General features: G+C 37.0%; 1 protein-coding gene across 6 annotated transcripts in view; it reads right to left on the reverse strand.

Annotated features, from left to right (window-relative positions):
* Positions 1–25,491, reverse strand: part of CDC42SE2 (CDC42 small effector 2) — an 80,774-nt gene that overhangs the window by 47,522 nt on the left and 7,761 nt on the right. For 3 of the 6 annotated variants that reach the window (XM_066339302.1, XM_066339303.1, XM_066339304.1), the window contains one exon: positions 16,487–16,547. The exons of 2 other annotated variants lie outside the window; for them this stretch is intronic. The gene's annotated coding sequence lies outside the window, so the exon portion shown is untranslated. Of the gene's footprint in view, positions 1–1,557; positions 1,608–16,486; positions 16,548–25,491 lie in introns of all 6 variants that reach the window. One more of the 6 variants, XM_066339306.1, reaches the window with a different exon arrangement.

A 25,491-nucleotide genomic window follows, 5' to 3' on the forward strand; every position in this document is an offset into this window, starting at 1 on the left:
AGCTGTATAATTTATTTTTTATATGCCATTTGAAGAAAACAAATTATGCAGTATCCATTAGTGCCCTTAGAAAGTTATTCTGACGATTAAGCCATCTAAGTCTGAAAAATCTGGCCCTTCATTTCCTTAAAGTTCACAAGCACTTTCTATCCCACCCCCTCCCCTTAACATTTTCCCCCTCTTTCTCAAAGAACATTTTCTCTACCTCCTCACTTTTAAAAAAACAAGATACAGGAAGAAGTACAAAATAAGCATCTGGAAAGTGTGCATGTTGGGGAACTAGTGCATCACTAGCCTTTTATTATTATTTTCATTATGAATGACATTCTAAGCAAAGACATACAACACACTGTTTTCTTTTAAAATAAATTAACTAAGGATTTGTAGTAATTTTCCCTATTTCACAATTTACCTTGACATTTTTGCCATGGATGCATTCCATATGTTTTGAGTTTTTAAAAAATTAATAACTATTCTGTTGTTCTTGTCTATATATCTGACTTCTGTAGGATGATTGAACTGGTACAGCTCAAATCTCAAAGAAATAAAGATATTAGAGTGACAGAGGATGCAGAATTTGAGAAAAGTGACCCCCAAACTACTAGGCATATTCCTCAAGATACTTGCACTAGTATGCTGCTGTTAAGGCTGAAACTAAAGTTAGAATTGTGTGCAACTTTCATCTTTCTGCTACTATTTCAAACACCCTCAAGGTGTGTCAAGATACACAATTCCCAGTCTCTAGTGCTTTTCCTTTTGTGCTCTCTCTGTTTCACATGTTCTGCACTCTGAAGCAGGCATGTTAAATCCTGGGGACAATAAGGGGTAGGAGCGAAAAACTGGAAAAACAAAATAGAAAGAACAAGCCAAGCAGCCCTCTCATGCTGTGTTCACTTCTTTATGCAGTGATGGTGAAAAACGGGCATTGAAAGAGGATAAGGTCCTTCTTGCTGTAGAGTCCTTTTATGTTCCTACAACTTTTGCCAACAGAGCAACCTGTGCTTTTGCTTTCGGCTTCTGCTCCTTCTTGTCCAGGTCTCCACACTAGCTCAGCACAGTCTTCAGACACTTCTCTTACCTACTTCTTGCTTTCTCTTCCTTCTCAAGAATATCTGTACTTCTCTCCTCCATTGAACATTATGTGGCAAGGAAAAATGACCCACTAAATATTTGATTCTGTACTGGTCAAAATAGTATCTACTTACAGCAGGTGTTATCAGCATGAAATAAAATCTTATTGCTGTAAGATGGCAAATCAATGAAGTCACATTCTTTTCCCCATGGTGGGCACTTCAATTTGACCATCACGTTACCTGTCAGCATTTGTTCATCCACATGGAATGAACACTTCCAAGCACAAAGACCCAGCTCTGGAGAATTTGGTTTAGGGAGTAAAGGGAAGGAATGAGATTAGCTGTAAGAAAACATACTTGAAAAAAGTATCAGCAATTGTGATACATAGAAGCATACTGTATCCAAGCAATTTCTCTTGCATTACTTTAGTTAGTTACCTGCTTGCCGACAGGTAAGGAAGGCAAATGAAATACACACACATACCTCCCTCTAGTTCCCAATCTTCTGTCCTAGGCAGAAACCCTAAGGGAAACCTAAAAAATAAACAACATTTTGCCATAGTATTTCTCATGCCAAAACAATCACAAGGCATGGAGTACTTCTGTTGATAACTTGAAAAATCCTGAATAACAAATGTGAAATATAATACTTGAGCTGCCTCACTATGAAAAGAATGTTGCTTCCACACAGAGCAAGAATCTCAATAAATATAAGCATGAAAACTCAAGTGTTTCTCACGTAATTCAAAACTATCTACTCACTTGAAACAGGGAAATACAAGTTCCTTTGTGGAAGATCAACTACAGATTTTTCAGATAGCCAACACGACTGGCAGTTTTCTGTAACATACATGACAAAGACATGAAGAAAATGGCAGTGACAACTATTGCATCTCTTTGTATCCTGAAGGATTACCAGGTTTCTTCAAGACCCAAACCAGCCACACACAGCACAGTAAACTACAAGGCTTAGCTTCTGATGGACTTCAAAATCAGATGCTTTCAAGTTTAAGCCTGGAAAATCAATCTTTTTCCAGAACCTGCTACACTACTCTCACCATCTGGTGTCTTATTCTACTCTTCTGACAGCTAAACTTAGTTAATCAGTTATTTCTCTTGGCAACTATTTAGTTCCTTAGACCACAAGGTAAATAAATAGTCAGAAGCATCATCCTGGCTCCAACTATTACAAGAAACAAGACATACTGTAGGAATTTCCTAATATACAACTCCACTACTTTTACTGGTACTGCCATGGTCAGCACATGCTTCACTTTCAAAACACAGATGTAGTCTCATTTAACACAGCAGAACTTGTCCCATGCCCTCATTGTAGCAATGTAGAGATAGAAACTACTGACTAGTAGAATAGCTGCATTTTCTCCCAAGAACTACTGTGGCAAGTGACCACAAAACAGCATTAGACAAGTTTTGAAAAGACAAAAAATAGCCCTAACTAGAATACTGCCTTTTACAAAAGAGGTCAAATGAGAGATATTTTTGACTTTGAGAGAAGATGCATTTTCTTCAGTTCTATGGAGATACTTTCCCCTATCTCCAGTTACCTTGAACTCCTATGAAGCTTTGCAGACACTTTTGAAAAAGACATTTTAATATCTTTGAAACATACAACTGATGTTTACAACTGGTAAATATCTTCACATTGACATTCACAAACTGCAGTTTGCTTTAACGCTCTGCACATTACAGAACTGCTGTGAAACTCCATTATGACAGTAAGTTAAGATGCAAAATTCAGTGTAAGCATATCCATTGCAGAAAAAAAAAAAAAAAAAAGGGTGTTTTCCGCCTTCACTTGTCTTAATTCTGTCTGGTTTTGTTTTGTTTGTTTGTTACTTCCTAACACAATAGTATTTAATTTGTATAATCCTTCCCAGTGAACTATCTGTTGCTCAGTCATTAGAGTTTTCCTGGAAGGTGCAATGGAATCTGCATTTGTAACTGACTTCAGTAAATAAATTCAAATCAAAGAAGCAACTACTTTGACTAAAAGCTGCATGGTGACAATTCAATTTACCATAAAAAGTTTCTCTGTTTTGAACAAGGTCCTATCTCCCTCAATGTCACACAACTGTTCATTTTTCCTTCTCTGTATGTGGGTGGAATGGGAGACATTTGCTTGTATCTGCTGACAAAGATTCACTCTATATATTTGGAAACAAAAACCCAAAAACCACACACCAATTCCTTTGCCTGAGATAACAGTTTTTATCTGAAAGCATAAGGTGTAAGGAGTATGCACTTAGATAAAAATTGCCCTTGAACATGTTTTTCCTTCTCAAATAAAGGAGAAGGTGTCAAGCTTTAAATCTGTAGCTTTGATTTCACTAGCAACATCTGAAAAGAGCACAAGATATAATAACTAAATTAAGTTTGAAGTACAGTCTCAAATTCTCTCCCAACCCGAAACATTTCCCTCATTTTTCCTACTCATCACAAAAAAAATACAGAGAATTCTACAATTCTACAATTAAGGTGTCTCCAAATATTTTTACACTTGACTTCTATCTCTGCACTTCACACCAAGTCAATAAATATACCTAGTAAAAGCAACATGTTCTCCCTAGCTTGCACCTTCAGGGCTCAGGTTGAGAGGCAGAAAAAAGGGAAGCCAAAGAAATTAGGAACTCATTCATTCTACCATCAAGCTTCATTAAATCTTGCTTGAACAGTTTAATGTGATGGTATCTTTTTACCCAGCTCCTGTGCTGAAAACAATAGTGCCTGTGTAGCACAGTCAGTGGAAGTGAATGTGGTCCTGGACTTGTAACTCCCTCAGGTCAGCATTTTGGCCTGATCAGAAAACATCCAGGAATAACCACATCTGCTGCTCAGTTTGCTCTGGGCTGTAACTAACCATCAGCTTGTAGGACAAATATTACAGACTACATCAAGGAGGTATGAAAGTGTAAGGGAGAACAAAGAAAGATCTGTACATAACTTGTTACAAAACATCTATTGCATTTGTCAAAAGACTGGAAAACAGAACAAAAATGACCAAAATTTCCTCATTACAGTAAATAAATGAGCATCATGCAGTCAGTGACAGCACCTCCATTGGCAAGGACTTGCTTCCTAACCGGATTTGATTTCCCCTTTTTCTCTAGAGCAATAAGGAGTGATGTCTCACATGCAAGATTCAGCATGCAGGCCAGATATGGCTGTGGTCCTTTCACACAGAATAATCAGTTACTGCCCCAAAGCCCTCTTTGTCTGCCACTCAGACACAGATCATTTGGCTTAAGGTATTCATTATTCAGTCTCTCCCTCGAACAAACGCCCCCGCTCTCCCAGACATGCAGCCCAAATTGTGGCTTGTGAATCCCCATCCATAGCTAGGTAATTATTGAAGCCTGTCTATTCTCACCAGTAGTTATTCTCAACTCATTCACAGAACTTCCCACGGAAATAGATCAGATTGCTGCATCTTAAAAATTAAGTATTTAACATCAGTTTCTCTAGAAAACATCTGTCAGCTTTAGAAGCACCAATGCAAATAACCCTTTAAATTAGTACACTTTTAAGAATAAATTCCTTTCTTAAACCATTGCATCTTTAAGGATTTTGTGCATCCACATTACAAAAATCAGCTCAAATTGACTTCTTTCATGCTCTTTAACTGGTGACACTGAACTGTCTGCACTGTACCAAGCAACACTGTGAATTCTCCAGAAAATGCACTATCAACACTCTTAAAAGCAACAAAGACACTGGCAAGTCTTTAGTCATTGATTTATCTACGTACTAAAAGATACACAGATATATTTCAGCCTAAGGATCAAAATTAAAACAAAATAAAATATACATATATCCCTAGGAAGAATAACAGGCACACAGGTTCATCTAAATAATATGCTACCCGTTCAGTTTGCTCATCCTTAATGCCCCCCCTCGGCCATCCTGTGCTGGGAAGCTGCCCTCATTCCTTTCTCCAAGCCTGTGTTGCTAGGGTTGCAGCTGCACAGCTCACTGCTACTGAAGCACATGTCTCGAGAGGAGGTCACAAAGGATTTCATTATCTGCTCCTCCCAGCCGACAGATAAGAGCATTCCCCTCTCTCCCCCCGCAGAAAGCAGGCAGGCAAGCCCTCAGACGTGACCACTGGCATGAGGAGCTGCAGAAGGCACAGTGCCCTGCCTCAGAGACCTGTCACCACCAGCCTGCTCCCTTCCAGGGATGCACTGCAGAAACTGCTCATTTATGATCCAGTCTTGACTCATGACTTGATGGGGATCTCACACTGCAGTTCAACTTAAGAACTACTGAGATGAGACCTGTCTTTTTAAAACTAGTGACAACAGTCTAATAAACCCAGTCTTCCAGAAAGACCTCTGTTTAAGAGATGTGGCCTTCTCTGGGGCATACAGATTGAAGACAGAAAACAGAAAAGGACTCAATGACCAAATCAGTATACTGCGCTGTGGTCTAAAGCACTGTTCAATGTTCATTCACACTGAACAACCTTTCCATGGTTTAATTTAAATCTTCACTGACATTAAGAGCTAGATTCATTATGTACATTTGTGAAGGAGAGGACTATAGGCAGTGTTTTCATTCAGAAAATGTAGCTAAATAAATAAAATCAGAAATATTTAAGAATTAATTATTTCCTGGATGGGTTTTAGTATCTTCTTGCTTGTAAATGCCAGAATATTGTCAGCAATTTCCTAAAAAAAAGTTGTTTAGCATTTCTGGTGTCAGAAGAAAGAAAACCATTAAAATTAATTGTTTTCATTTTGGTTTCTCATTATCAGGGCAAAAATTCACTGCTGAAGAGCAGAAAATTATTAGAAAATAGAAATACATTAACGCTTCATGAGAACCTGGAGTATCAACATGCAGTAATTCATAAAATATGTTTTTGTGGCTATGTACAGATAAGAAGTTTACAATGGAAAAAGAATATTTATTTCATGTACATCTTACACATGCACTTTAATTAAGTGATTATCAGTTCTACATTAATAGCAGATGCAGAGGTCAAATAGAGTACAAAACCATTCCCACACAGGGTCTCAGACAATCATGCAGCAAAAGGTGGAAATGAAATCACAGTTCATCTAGGTCTTTACTAAAGGCCAGACTAGTTTTTCACTTAGTGTCATCAAATCAGAAGTCCTGTACCTGAAGGTCTGTCTGTTTACAACAGTGGACAGCAGAGGAAACATCTAGGCTCTGTGCCAGCTCTGAGGAAACCAAGTCTCCATAGAAGGCAATATGAATTCCATTGTTTCCTGCCTGTAAGATTACCAGAGCATGCTGGCAATGCTGTGCACTCCTGAATAGTCTGATGATGACTTCCAGATACACTCTGAAACAGAAAGACTGGTACCTGTCCCATGATCTGACAACAGTGACCTAGGACTGGAAAGGCCTTTGGCAGAAGCATGCTGTTTCAACTCTGTGTTATAAAAGGACAGCCCAGTCTAGTTCATGGTAACTTTTTGGGAAACAGGTTAGATCTTCCCTCCTGTGTTTCCCCTTAGTAGCTCTACCGAGGTCTTCGAACCTCATGATTATTTCTGAAGGGCACAAGAAAGCAGAGTTGAGAAAACCTAACTTCTTTCAACGAAATAAAAGTTCACATTTTTAAAAAACCAGTACATTTACAATTAACTGTCTCAGTTCCATGTAAAGCACCTAATCACAAAGAATACAACTGATAATATTCAAGAATCCTGAGTGAAATACTACTAGTACAACAAAAGATTTCTTTTTCTTCTTAATGTACAACTGTGGGCTTTCTTCCATCACGTGAATATATCATAAATATTTAAAGCGGGAACAAAATAAGATCAAGAAACGGTACAAGTACCACTGTTTACTTGTAATACTATGTATTTCACAATTTGATTCCACCTGTTCTTTTATCTAGCTTTATCTCATGTTCCTCTGTCCTCCCCCTCCTGTTGCCATCACTCTGTAACTTATATGATAGAACAAACAGTAGAAAAAACTTTGGTTTCCATGTTAAAAACACACATCAGCTCGAGCCCAAGAAAAAGAAAACAAAACCACCATAAACAACATATGTATTTTACATTAGGCAGCCCACAAGGCAGAAGTAACTAGAAAAATAAAGAGGGGTAAGAGAGGAGCAGTAGAATAACACACAGTGGTGCTGAAATAACTGCACACAGCATTCTTGAATGTGCAATGTAGTAAATACTGCTGATACCTGTAAAAAGAGAGTGAATCTTCTTATGTCACTAGTGTGGGAACTGACAGTGGTCAGAACAAGGATTCTTAGGCTCCAGGCAGTGGCTTGGAGCCTGTGAGAACTTAGCGTTCTGTCAGTCTAGCCTGGGAAATCACAAGGAGAAACCCAAAACAATCCTTGTAGATATCCTCCTCCTGACACCTGGTGTTTTTCTAACTTGTTGTTTACTTGTAAGAAAACGGTTGAGAGGCGTTGCTCTAAACGACCAATCATATTGATTGTACCAAAAGACCGTATAAAAGAGTCTGTATCTCAAAAAACTTATGCTATAAGCCCTCTGAAGAACCAGAGTTCTATGTATTGTTATTTGAGCCATCTGAAATTGTAAAGATACACTAGTACATCCATTATTGAACATCTGAAAATAACTAGCAGATGTGTATACTTCTATGTAGCTAGATAGATATCTCAAGCATTTCAACTGCTCTACTGAGATGTGCACAAACCTAGCACTCTTAAAAAGAAAAAAAGGCAATTTAACTTGCTTTGTAATACACTGATATCCCAGACAGCTGCAAAATTTAGACAGCGCTGGTAACACCAGTAATAACAGTCAGTGTATAGTGATCATCAGCTTTGACCAATACAGTTCTGGTATTTTGATGAAAAAAGGCACACGGCTTAGGATATTTGCAAAATTTCTGAAAACAATAGTCTAAAATACATTTTTTCACTTCTTGGTGAATATCCTCTTTTACTGTAATACTAAAAATGCAGTTTATCAAAAATTAAGTATTCTTTAAGTGTACCAATACTAATACCACAAGAAGGAGATAATGAGAAATATTTTAGAAGCTCTTCTGAGAAGTCACTGCTCTTAATTTATCAAGTGGAAGACTTAACTGTGTTATTAAACACACCCTCAGAACATCAAAAGCTTCTGCAAAACAAGCCATTATTTCTGGATATATGTGAATCTTGCTTCTAGAGAATTCTCAGCTATATGAAAAAAAGAAAAAAGGCAGTGAAACAAACAAAAAAAACCACTTCCACACTTGAGCTCAACTTGAACTACCAAATTAGCAATAGCTGCAGTGCTACCCTATTGTAAAGCTTCCGGTGAGCAAATGCTACGTGACTCCTTTAAACACATATGGAAATGAAAGTATATCAATCTCTAGAGACTGGTACAAGCACATGCTTCTGTAACAGTTTGTTTTGGGATATATAACAGGGGTTTTTCTGCTACAAAATTTCACACTGGGGAATGTCTATTTACAAGAGGTTACTACTAGTCCCAGCAAACCAATACATAGGACCAATATATAGGTTAACAAAGAATACCTATGAGTCTCCAATACTACCTTGAAGATCCCTTTTAGGCTAAACCATTTTGTAATTTGAAACATATATCAACTCCTTCTCCTGTAAATGTCACTACATTCAGTATTTGCAGAGCTATCAACTTTTTTCCAGGCTTTAAAAACAGAAATAGTTACAGTCTCCTGCAGCACCCACCACAAAGGACTTCATAATGCAAAGCTATCCATCAGCCTTCAAATTCTGGATCAAACTAACAGAGTCACCACAGTGGTACCAACCACCACAGCTATTCTGAGATACTAGCAGCAGAAAGCAGAAGCAGAAAGGTAACAGGAAGGGTTAGGGCTATATTGGAGGCAACAGGAAAGGCTGGTGTTCTAACGGGGAAAAGAGATGAAGAGGAGAAGCAAGTCAGAGCATAGCAGAGAGAGAGAAACTACACTTATGAAACAGGTCTGAAATTTACATATTATATAAAATAACCAGGTGGGAGATGTGTTTGGTTTTAAACAAAAAACCTAAGAATGGGAAGTAAAAGCACAGCAGATAACCTACTACATCATAAAGCTTTGCTGAAAGGTATCTATTCACAGGCAAAGACAGTTGCAGGAGATATCCAGGAGCTAGATGGAGTGCAAAAGAAACAGGATACAAAAACAAAGGAACCATTGTATTTATGAGAGCGCATTTGTTAGCAAAATCATTTAGACTGGGTTATCTGAAGGTAAATAAAATTTTGACAATAAGTAGTGTTTTTCTTCCACAGAAATTCTGTTAACAATGAGAAATTTCAGCAAACTTCCATGGATTTGTTTTCATTATAACAAATAAACCAAGTAATTACACATATATACAAGCTAGTCTGGGGATCTTCACTTTAAAATCAGTGGGGACCAGAGATTCATGTCACCGTGTGGCTTTTCATTTACTTGTTAAAATCACAGCCCACTACAAGGCAGAAAACATTCAATACAGCAGTCATGTGTGGTTTCTCAAGTCAGAGCCTTTACATTAGAGGCATCTCAAAACTCAGATGGAAAGCCAGGTTGCTAGATTGTCAGAAGTGCCAAGTACCCAGCAGTTTCCACTCAATGCCTGACAGATTTTTTTGAGATGCAGGTGCTACTCAACTACAGAATTGGCTTGCTATTTTACAAGTCAAACAATTCCTCCAGAGCTCCTGCCTCCCAGTAATTAATTAATTATGAATTACAATGCTTCTCTGTGCCTCCCATCCCACTTCTGCCTAAGGACATACATATGCTACAGCAAGTAACTATCACCCATGTAGTCTTCTTTAAGAGGAGGTGTTTCACACTTCCTCCTTACCACAATAAAAGCATCTTTCCCACAATGCTAACTTGAACAGACTGTTCTTAAAAAGAGAGCTAGGGTAGCCTTACTATTCTCATTTTTTACTTCACTCATATTAACTAAAAAGCAAACAAAAACCTACTGAAGCTACTACTGAAACTCCCCACTACTTTCCTGCCTGAGACAACTCAAAAGCCGCATTCCCCTTCTGCCTGTCTATGGGATTTAAAGTTGTTACAGCTTGAGGCCATTCACTCTTACAAGTCTTCCAACCGTGCACCAACAAGTGAATGTGCCCAGGATGTACAAATGTAGTTCAGTCTCTGAACGTGACTCATACTTAAGGCCAAACATGACTGACAAAATAACTGTTGAGAAATACTTGAAATAAAGTCTAATAAACCGGCCCCAAATGGAAGGTCAGTCATGCATAATACAGTCATAGAGAGGCAGATCTATTATGTAACAGGAATAATGGAAATACTGGCCTACTTACCGTTCCTCCCCAATTTACTCAGTAACAGAAAACATTCCTGGTAGGATTAATAACTGGGAGTAAAGAAAGACTAGAAGGATTAAAGACTGATATACATTTCAATGCAGAGAAAGACTTAAAGCAAGATGTGTTTCTTTTGAATTGCCGTCGTCAAAATAAGAAATCAGATACTTAAAAAATCTACAGCTACTACTTTATGCAAAAGGGGCCAGGAGCAGCAATATATTGCTTCACTTGTATTTTTTAAAAAAACTTACATAACTAAGTGGTGTCTCATGGTAAGCCTAATGTGATTTGAATGAAGCATATTCCAAGAAACTGGATCAATGTCTCCTGAACATAAGGCAGTACCCAAACAGCCCAGTCAAACAATTCTAGATATAAGCAGACATGCAAACTAGGTCTCTGTGAAATGACAGGAAGGAAGTAAGAAATCTGTAAAATCTGCACATCCAAAGCAAAATGTTAAATTTTTAAGACAGTATTCTGAATTTATGTGCAAAACTCTGAATAAGTGCATATTGGAACACATCACTCCTTCAAGGGACACAGGTTGAAGTGCTTTTCCTAATAAGGGAGTACACAGTAAGCTGCACATAATGTTCAGAACAAGACTAGACTATAATCCATTCTATGTCCTTCAGTGTGCTGTACCAACTGTTGGTCCGAAAGGCAGCCTGCAAGACTATATTGTGTGGCAAAGATGGACTTGAAAATTAAATTCTGCCATTAATAAAAGACTGTTATTACTTGCTCTTTCCTTCTTTGTATTAGATCATTCATATGGGACAGAATAGGATCCTTTTCTTTCCTTTCAAGAAAATGGACAGCTGCATGATTAGAAGCTCCACCCACAACTCAAGGACATTTAGATAGATTAATGGAACAAATACATCTCCCCTGCTTGCATTCACTTTCAGCCAACTCTTAGATTTCACAGAAGCTTTTCTCAGCCTCTGAGCTACCCAACTTACTAGGTTTTAAGTATTTCATGTAACTTCGTGCCACAGAATAGGAGTTCTTAATTATTCCATTCCTACAGCAGTCTAATCTGACTGTTTAACCAATGCACTGTCTGGCAGCTCTGGAGAATGGACAGGATAGCACATACAAATCTGACCTGCAGAAGACAAACAGCACTAAACATAGCAAGGACTATTAACACTCAGCCTGGGCTCTCCCAGGAAACAGGATACCAATGTTCAAGTATACCCAGGACTTTTATCCTTGGCATTCTCTCTGCAGAGAGCACTTTGTCCCAAATATTAAGTATTGAATGGACTTCAGGGTATTCTCTGTGGAGATGTGATTATTCAAGGTGGAAAAAGCTGGGATTACTCTCTTACGCTTCTCAGGCTTTGTGTCATAACTACAAAATAGCAGAATTTTTTCCAGTATAAAATCACGTATTAAAAAAAAAAAAAAAAAAAAAAAAAAAAAAGGTTGCAAAATACAGTGTAAGAGGGCAGGAAATAGGTTTTTCAGGAAGTCTTATTTTCCACTGTACATAGAATTAGCCAATTTAAGAAAAAGATTATAGCATACAACTTCCAGAAAGGAAAAAAAAAAGTCTCATACAAGAGAAATACCTGATCTGTAATATAAAGCTAATTCTTTAGCAAATTAGAACTCTAATTATTAAACTCCAAAAATCAAACATCTCTCAGGTATATATATTCAGTATTCGAAATTACAGAAACTGGACATCATGCAAGTGTATTTCCCATCATAATTCCTTTGTGTGTCTTGTGCTTCCCTTTTCTTCCCCATTACAGGACAGAGGGAGACAAGCCAGTAAAAGTATCTTATTTAGACATCAACCATTATTTGCTACATTTTTCTATCCTACTTTTTGTTTACTAGTCTCTTCATACAGACAGGTATAGTGAAATTTGGTTTCCATGACCGCAATTCTCTTATTAGCACACTTTAAATCTTAGGTTTCCTCTGTTTTATGGCTTCAAGTGCCACAAAGCTTCAGAGAAATTGTGCTTCATGTTCCACATACAGTGAAAAGTGAGGACAAAAGGACTGTGGACTTCCACATTAATACAGTTCAGCTGGATCAGCTGTGTTCTACCTCGAAATGCAAATAAAATGTTTCAGGGAACTAAACTAAACTATTTCTGAACACTTACATGAAAAGCTGGATCAGTCACATAACTCAGGTCCACCCCACTGATTTGACCCAATTTTAACAATGAAAGCGGGGGAGAGTCAGATGCAAATACAGATGGTACAAGAGTCAGCAGTAATGAAATGTGTTGCACAAACAGGCATTTGAAATGGAGTAACAGAAGGAAAGTTTTCTACCTGTGTTACTTAAGTTGTTCCACAGGACTAATATGATGATACAAACTCAGACGTTAAAGGCAGCTAAGCCGCACTGAGAAACAAAAGTCCTTCATGAAACAAAATGCCGAAATCCAAAATCTTATGTCTTACGAGATTTTTTTTCCCTTTGCCCATAAAGTAAAAAGCACTGAAATTAAATTTCAACTACATAAATGAACTAAAATTTCTCTTTATGGTATTGCTTCAAATTGATGAACCAATTATTTAACTGAAAATTAGAATCATAGAGAACTAATGAAAGTGTGGTGGATGAAGTCTAAACATTACCTTATGCAGGAAACTAAAATCTTGCAGAGAAAAGCCAGCTCATGAAAATCTGAAAATAAATACTAGAAAAGCAAGGAAATATGAAAGACATAATTGAGACTTTGAAGATGTGTGGTTTTTCTATGGTGGTAGCAAGATGTGCACACAATGTATGAATAGTCCACCAACATTTTTAGGATACGACTTCTGAATGCTAGGGGTAATGCAGGAATGTTGCACCAGCTTTTAGTGCTAGACATGAACAGAACAAAGCCTTCCTTGCCAAACTTAAATAATTTACAGTTTTGACACTAACTTTACACGGGAGAATTTTTTTTCTATTTTTTCCCTCACCCCTTTATTCTAGAACTTTGGTGAATTAGCAATATGAGAAGGGAAGAACTGAGAAAAACACCACTTTGGTGGGTGGTTTTTTTTGGTTGGTTTTTTTGTTTGGTTGGTTGGTTGGGGTTTTTTTTGTTTTGTTTTTTGTTTGTTGTTTTGGTGTTTTTTTTTGTTTTTTTGGTTGGTTGGTTGGGGTTTTTGTTTGTTTGTTTGGGGTTTTTTTGGTTTTTGTTTGTTTTGTTTTGTTTTTAGTTTTTCGTAAGGTTTTTCTAAACAGCTGAAAAGTGTATGTTTAAGAATATTGTGAAGCCAGATGAGGAATATACTAACTATGAAGAAGAGCCACAAGTCTAAATGCTTTTACTTCACATGACGGGAAGTACATCCACAAAGCACATGATCAGAGTCATGCGACAAAAAACCCTGGCATGTGAACAAAGATGCAAGTCCACCCACACAACTGCAGTGAGAAAAGGAAAGGAAAAGCTGCAGGGTTCTAGGCAAAGAGCAGCCGGAAATGGCACTAGAGCACCATTCATCATTATCTTACATTCTTTCAATTTCTGAACCTCAAAAACTTAAGATAAATGAAGAAAAATACTAAGATCTAAGTCTTTCTTTTTTTTTTTAATCTGAAATAGTCCACATCGTAAGGTGTTTATGGAGATTTTACTGTCACCAACTTCATAGCTGCCAGTAAGGCAAGTCAGGAAGGCTGTACTTCCTTGATCTATGATTGAAGCTTCCTGCAGGCACTCCTGGAGCTTGTACAGAAAGGCCGGCCAACAGGTTGGAAACACCCATTCCACTTCACTTGTTTCTGTGACAAGAATGAAATACACATTTGTACCGTGGAGTTCTCTTTGCTTCCTGCCTGCTCCTGCTCCAGCAGGGATCACCACTCACTGAACCACTGCTCCAGAAGTTCTGTTTCTTCCTCTCTTGCCTTCCTGCACCAATTGTCATCCATCCCTGTGTCCTCCTGCTGCTGCTTACAGAACAGCCCTTACTCATAATACAGCCCTTGCTTCCCCTCTGGTTTTAAATACTGCTCTTTTTTAAAGAACATTAATTCTGTTTGAGCCTTCCTTCTCAAATAAACATTATTATCACCTTTCACCTATTATCATCATACCCACACATGCTACCTAACTGCCTGCCTTCCTTCTTCCCCCGTCCATCCACCATCACAGGACAGGATTTTTCTAGTTGTGAGTTTTTATGGGGTTGGCAGTTTTTAAAACTGTTTAAAAATTACCTTAGGGTTAGGTTACTTACTACGACTGGGCCACTATTTCTTTGTCTCTCTCCTTTTCTGACAGAGTCGGAAGGAGGGAGATTCCCCATCTGAACAGCCCATTCTCATTCTGCAATAAAATGGTTTTTTTCACATGGTGAGCATATAAAACACCTGGGGATACCCTGGAGTCCCAGCAGCAAGCAGCAAGGCAGAAGAAGAGCTGCAGGGCCAGCAACAGACTGCTGTTGCTGCTCCCAACGTTGGATGCTATTTACATTTCGATTTCTCATGCTAATAATACAATCACCTTTCTGTCACATGGCTCTTTAGGGTAAATTCCTGTGCAGACTTTCTTCCCCAGACTCTCTGGCAGAAACATTTTACAAGTAATAGTGAAATCAGAGCTAAAAAGATCAGCTGATAATGGAAAGGAAGTGCACAACGTGAAGGATAAGCCCAAACATGTCTGATATTATGAGTCTTACTGAAAACACTTCAGAGTTGCCAAAGGCACATGGGGGAAGGGAGACAGAAAAAATGAAACTGAAAATGGAATACTAACCAGTATTTTAAAATGTAAAATGTAATTTTGCCAGTACTTAAACAAGCTTCAACATACTTGGAGTACTTTTAGGGTAAAACATCAATTTTTACTGCTGCTTGAATTACATACTACATGGATAGTGATCTGAAGAAGAGGGTAAGGTAAAATAGAAAGATACTTAGCTCCTGAAAAAGAAATTGACAACAAAGCCTACAAAACACTATATGGAGAATTTTTGCAATGTGTTCCACAAGTTACATCTCTTTTGAGGAAACAGCATGTGTAAGAGATTTTTTATGTACATTTCCTAAGGCACTGATAGCCAATAGAATCCTTTTCCACATTTTATTTGGATCTTTAGAAAGTTAAACATGAAAACAGTAAATAAAAATATAAAAGGAGAACTACAAGCTTCTAAAATTGAAACTGCAATGTAGAATTGAGCTCATAAGAAATCGAGCTCATAAGAAATCAGGAATAGTTTCAGGGTTTAACTGTTCCACTGATATTCATGTAATCCACAGCAATTAACCCTACATAAATATGCTGCAATCATTATCAACTACTGAAGTCAAGCAGGAATAGTTCTATCTGAGAATATCAGTGGAGGGAAATTCAGGTGATTAAAACCATTGGCCAATCCTACACATTATTTAACACCACACCAAAGCACATGTACTTGAAGCAAAAGCTAGAAAGTAGTGAATTAAGCCTGGATGGATCCTTAAAATCAGAGCAAACCAGGATAAACCACACTGTATTATATGCAATTGCAAATTAAATTACTAAAGCCATGGAAGTTATTACACAAAGAACACCGAAAGAATTTTGTCATCTTATATAATAATTAGGTATTGGAGATCCATTTAGGGGCCTTAGTTGAAACAAAGGAAGTGAAATACGAAATAGATGTAATTAGCAAATCGATCAAAAATTTTCATTGGTAAGAAAATTTGGAAAAGAAATTGAAGTGTATGTGGCTGCAAATACCACGAATACCAGAGTCTTGCTGCTTGGGGCAGCAAGACAATGCTGTCAAAAACAGACACTGTCAAAAATAGTTTGTTAAAATTACTGAGCATTAAAAAGTACCTGGACCTCCTATTATATTAGATATGAACATTAATGTATTTTTATTATGAGCACAAAAAACACTTGAATATCATAAGTCTGTTGGACTTCTTACCAGGGGCTTATCAGGAGCTGCTTAGAGTTTACAAGAGGTGCCCTGAAACCACATTCAGTCTTAGTAAGGTTAAAATCTATATCATGTTTTAATGGTTTTGGTACCACAATGAATACTTATAGATCTGTCATACATATTTGCATCAACATTTAAAGTGAAAAATAATCTGAATGTATTGCTTACCTGAATTTCCCAACTTCTGTTACTTTAAGCAGCAAGTTATTCAGTGAAGATATCCCCAAAACTAGAGAGTAAGGAAAAACAGAAAAAAACAGCATTAATTTACTATGTTTTACACTACCTAATCCAAACTACTCACAGTGAAGAGCAATGGAACTTCACGGTCTCAGGAAAAAAACAGCTATCAAGAGGGAGAATCCAGGTGTTCCTCCAAGGCTTCCCCTTTGCAAAGCACCACAGGTGTCAGAATGACTGAGCTACTCCCATTTGCGAACTATTTCAAGGATTAGGGACTACCTGTTTACAGCAGGGCTGAAAGGAACTTTCACTGACTTGTGCACTCACAGGTCATCTTAATTCTTATATCTCAGTACATTTACACACTGTTAAAATATATTATATATATATATATATATGCATTTGACACTAGTTAAACAAACTAAATAAGGAGCGTGGACACAAAAGCCATAACTATTCAGTTCTGGCCACTTCCTTTGCTAGGGTCAGACTTTTATATTAGCAGTGGTGTATGGGAATTATATGTATATTCCAACATTATTTTTGCAGTATTAGCTAAGTAACCATGCTTAGTGATCAGATTTAAAATTACTGGTAATACCAGGTAGTTCTGGGAATAACTGTTTTGTACTAGTTCCCAATAAAAATGTGTAACTTGGCAGTTAAATACCATGAAGTGCCTGAGGTTTAGCAAACAAGTTTGTTATTGAATCATGCCCACAACATCTGTTACAGAGTGCAGCAGCTCTCAGTGAAAGCAAGGATGGATTACAGGTACTGCAGGCAATAAAAGAAACACATTCATAAGAGCTGGCTCTGAGTGACAAGAAGAATCACTGCTACTTGAAGTAGCAGCAGAATATTTAGTGCTATTAAACCTCTATTCAAAAAACCCAACCCAAACAAACCAGAACACCCAGGTATTCACACAGCATCCACCCGTAATGACAGTCATGACAGCACTGATATATCAGAAATGGGTTTCAAAACAGAAGACTTGAAGAAAGCAAAAAATACCAAACAATCTAGTTCACACTGCAAATGTGCATACAAAAATAAGGTAAATGTGGCAGTAAATGAAATTTTATACATTTCCTATGTTAGGCAGGGCAACGTTTTGCAGATTTTATAAAATAACCAAAACAGAGCAAAACAATCCCCACAACACAAAGCTCCACCTCCCTACTACACTTGAGATCCCCAATGTTTTAATCTTCACGTTATAGGGTAAGGCATTTGTTTGCTGACTTTTTCTGGGGGCTCTTTTATCATATCTGAGCCCTTCCTTGCTCACAAACTAGGGAACCAAATCTCTTTGTTCTCAGACTGACTTGGGACAGATTTAAAAAGTAAAATAAAGGTATAATAAATAAAAAAAAGTAAAATAAATATTTACTCATGTAGTTTTCAAAAAAGATTGTCAGAAAAACTATGGACTAGAAACAAAGAGCTATGGCAGATGAGATGAGAACAGGTAAAACGGACTATAAATGCAAAAAAACAGTAAATGGAAAGAAAAATGTTGTGAAGGAAAAGGGATAAACTTGTCTGCATAGCATTACATGTAAAGAGCTACGAAAATCCAATATGAAAGCAAATAAAATCCTTAAAGCCAGAAAGGCAAGCATGTCTTTTTAGAGTAGATGTCAACTTTCTAACAGAACTGTCATTGAAAGTTTACTAGCTTCTAGTTAAACACTTTGTGGAAATATCTGATACACAGACAGGAAAAACAACTGATTTAACTACAGTTAAATACAGACCTCTTCACTCAAATGCAATGCAACTGAAAAATATATTAATAAATTTCACTGAGAGAAAACTGCATTATAAGAAATCAGCAAAGAGAACGCATGAATGGCACACTAACACCCTAAGCATGTGGAGACCAATTCTGTATAAACTATTTAAATACATAATATCATTTATACAAATTACTTAACAGTAGACATAAGAATATCTATATTTATAACCTCTAAGCCAAATGTCCTCCTCCACCCCTCTCCTTAAAGACAAACAGACTTCACAATTTTCCTAAACCTCAGCACTACAAATCTAGGGCCATGCTGAAAGACCAGCAGGACAGAACAATGAAAGCCATCCTTGTATAATAACATCTTAAAAAGACAGTCAGAAATGAGATGATCTGGACCAGTGGTTTTAAGTAATCTTGTCACAGTTATTTAGAAATCCAGATGTATGAAGCCTGCAGACTAAACCTACATCCTAATGGGCAATTTAACAAAAATAATTTCTATAAATGGTAGACTTTTGGCTTGACAGGCTATTAAATGACAGCAGAGTGGAAAAAGTAGTTGTTTGCAGGTACTGCCAAGGCCCACTACTAATCAAGCTGTCCCAACTTTCTATTAACTCTGGACACCTTACTGCAGACTTGTCCACATCACATTCATTAAAAAAGCCAGTTATAACAAGCATTTTTGTAAGTGGTATAATTTGTGTGAGAATTTGAAGCTGTATGCTTGTCTGAAGCCTTGTTTTCAAACCTATGTTTCTAAATAATAATTACATTACTGATTTAACCAGTTACAAGAAATCACTAATGTTGCCACATTAAGAGGTGATTTCACTGTCATCCTGATATTATCTGCCCAGATGATTTCTTATTTTACTTAGCCCATCCTAGCTTGCAAGCCACATTAACCTTCTATGAGGAGTTCACTATAAAACCTGTGTGTGTGAAAACAAATATGACAAAAAACAAATCAATAGGGTAAATGAGATATGGGTTCCCTTGGAAAAGTGAAACATATATATTAGTACAGTGCTTCTACTGAAGAGAGACACATTATCTTAAGAGAACTTCAATGCCAAATAAATACATTTTAGTGGAACAGCTATAAAAGCACCAAAATAATTGAGAAAATTAATATTGCTATTCCTAAGTATCAAATTCAGAGAGTAAAATCATTAATGTAGCTCCATAATATTTTTCAAGTTGTTTTCTAATTACTCAAAACAGGTTGAAATTTGATACAAAACTTGAAAACATTACACACGTAGACTGCAAACTTTAAAAATGTATTTGTGCTATAAAGAAAAATATTTTCTAAGCTAAAGAGCCCATGAATTTACAACATTTGAACAGTCAAATAACCTGCAAACATTCAGTTCTGTCTGCTGGAGGAAATAAAACCAGTGAACTTCAGCAGTTTCACTGTTTTATCCACTAGAATATAAAAATCTAAAGTTTGCATTGGGTTTTCACTGTCTTCATTAGAACTTCATTATCCTTTTGAAAGCTCTTAAAAACAGAAACTGAAAAAATACCAACGATTAATCTTGCACCTAGGTCATTTTTATCTCCATAGATATATACCATATATACACAGATTTACAATCCTCCTTCTATTCTAGCCAAAGGCAAAGTCACATACATACAGAAAATTACAGTCACCCCATATAGCATATTTTATTATTTCACTACAAAGCTTGTAACTGACACAGCAATTAATTACACAGAACTATAAATGGAGTCAGTGAAATGTCAGTTTAGAGTTGTACATATTTGGGACCAAAGAGCCATAAGTTATATACCATTAAAGATAAGTGGAAAAAATCATGAAGGTTCATTTTAGTTTCTCCCACTCCAATCAGAGGGATATAAATTTCAAAATTGAGTTCCTAAGATGAAAAACTAAAGATGGAGTTTAAACTTCAGATATGTCTTTAGGAGAAAGACACTGTGTTTCTTTAGTAGAAAAATACTTCTATTCACCAACCTAGCCTACAAGAGGACTTGGGACAGTAGCCTATTTCAACTTACCTCTCAATGCCTTTTCCTCACTTCAAATGAGGAAGTTCTCACTTCCTCACTACTATTCTCAAGAGATCCTTAGAAGATAGCAACATTAAGACATCTCAGTACTTCACAATGCTTGTATGTATCTTGACTGGCCTCCAGATATGCCCCCAACTCACAAAAAAAAGGGAAGTAATTCTTCCAGAAACTATCAAGAGTCAGGCACCCAGAACACTGGTGTCCAGGTCATGTTTATCTGCACTGGTATCAGGCTTTCCTATTTCTTCTCTTTCTACTGAAATTCCTTGGCTCATCAGAGACACACGTCTCCTTTAGAAGATGTTCATACACAACACTGTATGAACACTCCAGGGAGAAGACTGAAAGATACTTTGGAATCAGAAGCAGAAAGTGCGGAAATTCAGCTACACAAAGAGCGAAACCTTGTAATTTACTTTAATTAGACACACTGAATTTTGAGTGTGGAGAAACTCAGTATGTATTAAAAAGTCTGAGAGGCTACACCTTTCTAAAGTGAAAGAAAAAGTATCTGTGTACTAGTACTTCTTTCTCAGATGATTTTAATACCATAAAGGTTTTTCTTTTTTTCTAAAGAATGGGAGGAAGCTGCATTTATTAGCATGCTTTTCAGAGCAGGTACTCTCTTTTCATACCTGCCAATACAAACTTTAAAATACTGACATGAGTAACTTCACTGATTCACCAGATAAAGTGAATTTACTTCTTTTTTTTCTTTGAAATCTAATATGAAGAATCCCTTAGTTGTCTGCTTTGAATCACCCAGGTGACAATCAACCTGTGTGCTACTACAGATCCTGTACGTAACATAAGTAAACAGGTCAAGAGAATGATGGAATGAAAAAATTCCACCCAAAACTACAACAGTTCACTGTCTGAAGCCCTACTGATCCTCAAGTTTTGGTTTTTAAAAAACTAGAGATAGTCTAGTGACGGTAAGTATCTTCCTCCTCAAAAAAGCAAAAAAAGGACCTAACAAGTTACTAGATATACAAATGACTACACTGCGTACACAGTGATGTTCAGCCCTCGCAAAAACAGCCTTGAAAAAAACAGCTTGTTTTCCTAAGGCAAATACTGTCAAAGTCATCACTTCCCACACTCGCACTCTCAAAAGGCGGCTTGGCATTTTGAAAGAAAAATATCACAATAGGAAGTGTTATTACTATGACAGATTGCATACAACAAGTGGACAGCATTGTAAAAACAAAATGCACCAAGTAATGTGAATGCATGCACAGACAGATCAGATCTCCAGATGACCTCCCAATTTCAGGACAGTCTGAATGTTCACGTCTGCTCTACTGATGGCAAAGGCAGTTCTGGGGAACATCCTGACTCATCCGAACTCTGATGTAGCAAGAGCATCTCAACACCCCACCCTTCTTGGTTCTTATGCTATAAGGTTTATTTATGTGGAAGTGGAAGAGTTAAGAAGCCCACCCTCTCAGGCCATCTAACAAAAGTCATAATGACTTGGTCTGCATTTTGAACCCGTATCAATGCCTATAATTCTCAATAGCAGTGGGTCTATTTTTAAGCTAGTAAGTTATTGCAAGTAACTAAAATTTCATAGAAGCATAAAATATGCTGAACTGAAAGGGAATGACAAGGATTATCATCCCACTCCTGGCCCTGCACAGGGCAGCCCCAAGAGTCACTCCATGTGCCCAAAAGCATTGTCCAAACACTTTTGGACTCTGTCAGGCTTGGTGCTGTGCCCATTTCCTATGGGAGCCTTTTCCAGGAACCAATCACAGTCTGGGTAAAAAAAACTTTTCCTAATATCCAACTTAAACCTCTCCTAGCACAGCAGCTTCATACCATTCCCTCAGGTCCTGTCACTGGTCATCACAGAGATAATGCCTGCTGCTCCTCTTCCCCTCACAAGGAAGTTGTACACTGCAGTGAGATCTCAGTCTCTCCTCACTCTCCTCCAGGTGCAGCAAACTGAGTGACCTCAGCCACTCCACATATGGCTTCCCCTCTACATCCTTCACAGTCTTCACTGTTCTCCTACTTTGAGATTTTAGATAATCAATACAGAAATGAGGAAAATAAATCATTCTTCATGCAAGTTTCCAATTTTCCCAAGTTTATTTAGACCACAGTAATAAAGAGACAAGAAAAGTCAGCTTTAACTTTTCTCTTGTCCACTCTTCTTACAAACTCATAGGCATTTATAAGTTTATTCGTCGTCAGCACTGACTAAGGGCAATTAAGAACCAGTTTCAGAATAGAATATAGTTCTTCATTAAAAAAAACCCACTAAACTAGCATTGATGATACTTCAGAACTAATCCTGTGTCTGAGAAAACAATTGCAAGTACAAAAGAATCCAAATATGCCTACTTAAAATCAAGCACCTTAAACAGTCACAACATTTTGGCAGAAATCACCAGGACATGCATTATCATCAGTAAGTGTTTTTGGTAGATATCTCTGTCTGTAACACAATGACTTTTAAGTCTATCCATAAGTTCTCAGAGAGGGAACAAAGAAATTGTAGAGATTTTTTGCTAGCTTACAAGATTATCATATGCCATTTTCTGAACAGAAAGAAGATTCCACAATTACCCACCTCTGATTTTTTCAGTAGGTTTGTTTCAGAAACACACACACAAAAAAGATGAAAAAATGGAAATAGGGGCTTTTAATTCTATCATATTACTTTGTTTTTAATTAAGCAAAGCATATGCAGTCGAAGAATGCATGTCAAAGAACAAGCAGTGCTAGTGCCACAGAGCAAATGTAATATTAACAGGTTCTGTTAATGCAGATTCCAACTAGCCTTCCTCCCACATGCACACTACCATGCTGATTTGCAAAATTTGCTGCTTGGGACTTCAGAAGAGAACAGCATTTGAAATGCCCTCAGCATCTTTGAATAGATGCAAACACAAGTTACATTTTAAAAGAGATTAAGTCACAAATAGTACGATAAAAATGTCTGCACAGAAGAACACTGATAAATATATCTGAATATAATCTCAACCAGTAGAAACAATGAAACAAAGCTTTCAGATCACACTTTCTGTCCTTGAAAGAAAAAGAACAAAGTTTAAGAATTTGAAAAAAGAGATAGCATACACACAGTATAAAAAGCATAATCTAGAATCACCCATTACCTCTGTCAATATTGGAGTATCTATCTGATCTGTGGAAGTGTCACGTTCAGAACAACGTATTTTCTTTAATGGAATTCTCAATTTACATACTATTTCAGTAAAACACCCACTTGTGTGGACTGTCAGAGGTCTGCACCTGCTGTGAGTTTCTCCCAAGTGGGATCACTCTTGATGCAGTTTCCTTTTATCAATTACAATTTTCAACTGAACTAAATAATAATAAAAAAATCATAAGAAATAAGGATCATCTAACTGTGAATACATACATATCCTGACAAAACAGAAGACAAAGGACTGGAAGCAAAGGTGACAACTGTGGCCCAACACAGTTATTAAATTTATTATTTAATAAATATGTTAAAAACTAAATCCACCACAATCTCCAGTATCTGTATTTTTCTGTAAATAAACTGAAGATGCTCACACTTTGGTTTGTAATCACCTCTGAATACAGCTCTCCGTAATTCTACTGAAGATATACAAGGAATAAGACTGCATCTTAACTGGTAACTGCTGATTAATGGCCAGTATCACCCTCACAAATGCATTCTTGCAGAGATACAGCTAACTTGCTTTGCAAACTTTAAATTGTAATGAATTTAGGATCTCAATGAAAGCTTCACCACTAATTTAACCACAGACAGGGTCTGAACTGTAATGCTTAGAGCTGAAAGGAGGTCACCACTCCTGCTGACTTCCTAGGAAAGTCATGTGCTAAGTGAAAATGCCACTTAACAATCACTCATGGAAAGTAAAGTGCAGGGATTTACAGGTTCTAAAGAAAAAGCTTACAGGAAGCTTGGATGCAGTAGGTCCTAGAGGATGGTCCACATGTTTTACAACAGAGCGAAACTGGCTGTACTTACATACTGCCCCTTCAAATTCATCTCAATGTAGTCTCAAGTTGAACTAAGATTTTTGAAAAGTATCACAAGGCTTTGCCCATTTACAAGACAGCTTAGAAGAAAAAACAAAGTACAATTATAAGAAATAGCAGAGCTGAACACACCTAGATTTGTCCTTTAAAAAATGTCCCTACTTCAACCTGAAATAAAGACGTGATTACCTAGGAAACCCTGGCTGTACCAGTGACATACTCCTACTGTGAGCACATCACCTAAACATTCGTGCAAGATGAAATTTTTGATAGGACAAAACCAACCAACCAACAAGAAGAAAAATAACAGAATGTATCAATGCTTAGTTCTCTATTAGGTCTGCAAATTATTCCTCCTATACGCTTGAGGACAAAACAAAAAAATTCAGATGACCGAGTGCATGAAATACCAAATAGAACACAATTGGTGAAGACTACTCCCTGCTCCCTTCTTCCTCCCCTTAAAAATTAGATGTTACTTAAAATAGGCATTTTAAGCCTTTCTTCCAGTCCACTGTACACTGATTTGTTGAATATGTCTATATCAAATAAAATGGGTAAACTCCTGTCTCTGAAATACTTACACATAATTTTGGCTGGAGCAAACACCTTCTACTGTATCTTAAAATCTGTTTATACAGTTCAAGTGAACGTGACTACTTAATTTGAAGCTACATTCTTACATCAGTTTTAGGGTTTTTTAACTATACCAAGGCAGAAAAAACCTTATAAAACTCAGCTTACTAGAAAAGAACTTCAATGCAAATATACCAGGGCAAGATAGCATTCACTTGAAGGGTTAAGAGAAGAAATAGGTAGTTGAGCTCAAGTGAAAAATTGTTCTCAGGAAGCTTTAAAGGAGTAGGTGGAATTCCTCTAGCAACTGGTGTTTGATGCTAATAGTTGCATCACATGGGGCCAATTAAAAGAGATGTTATCAGAAAGTGCAGGATTTATTGAATATGAGCTGTAAGATAAAAGCAACCAATAAATGTAACAAGACACTTTCTGCATATAATATTTCAGTACTAAGCAGTGTGACTGTTGTGACAAGGAAGCCAGCTGCAAATTAGAAAAGTCGTATTTCTGCATGAGATTTAAACAGTTGGTCTCTAAAGTCAGTAAGTGAATATGAAAATGATGATTAAAAGTCCCATTCCAAAAATGAAGCATAAGAAAAGTA

Source organism: Sylvia atricapilla, chromosome Z (assembly GCF_009819655.1).
Source record: "Sylvia atricapilla isolate bSylAtr1 chromosome Z, bSylAtr1.pri, whole genome shotgun sequence".
NCBI classification, from domain to species: domain Eukaryota; kingdom Metazoa; phylum Chordata; class Aves; order Passeriformes; family Sylviidae; genus Sylvia; species Sylvia atricapilla.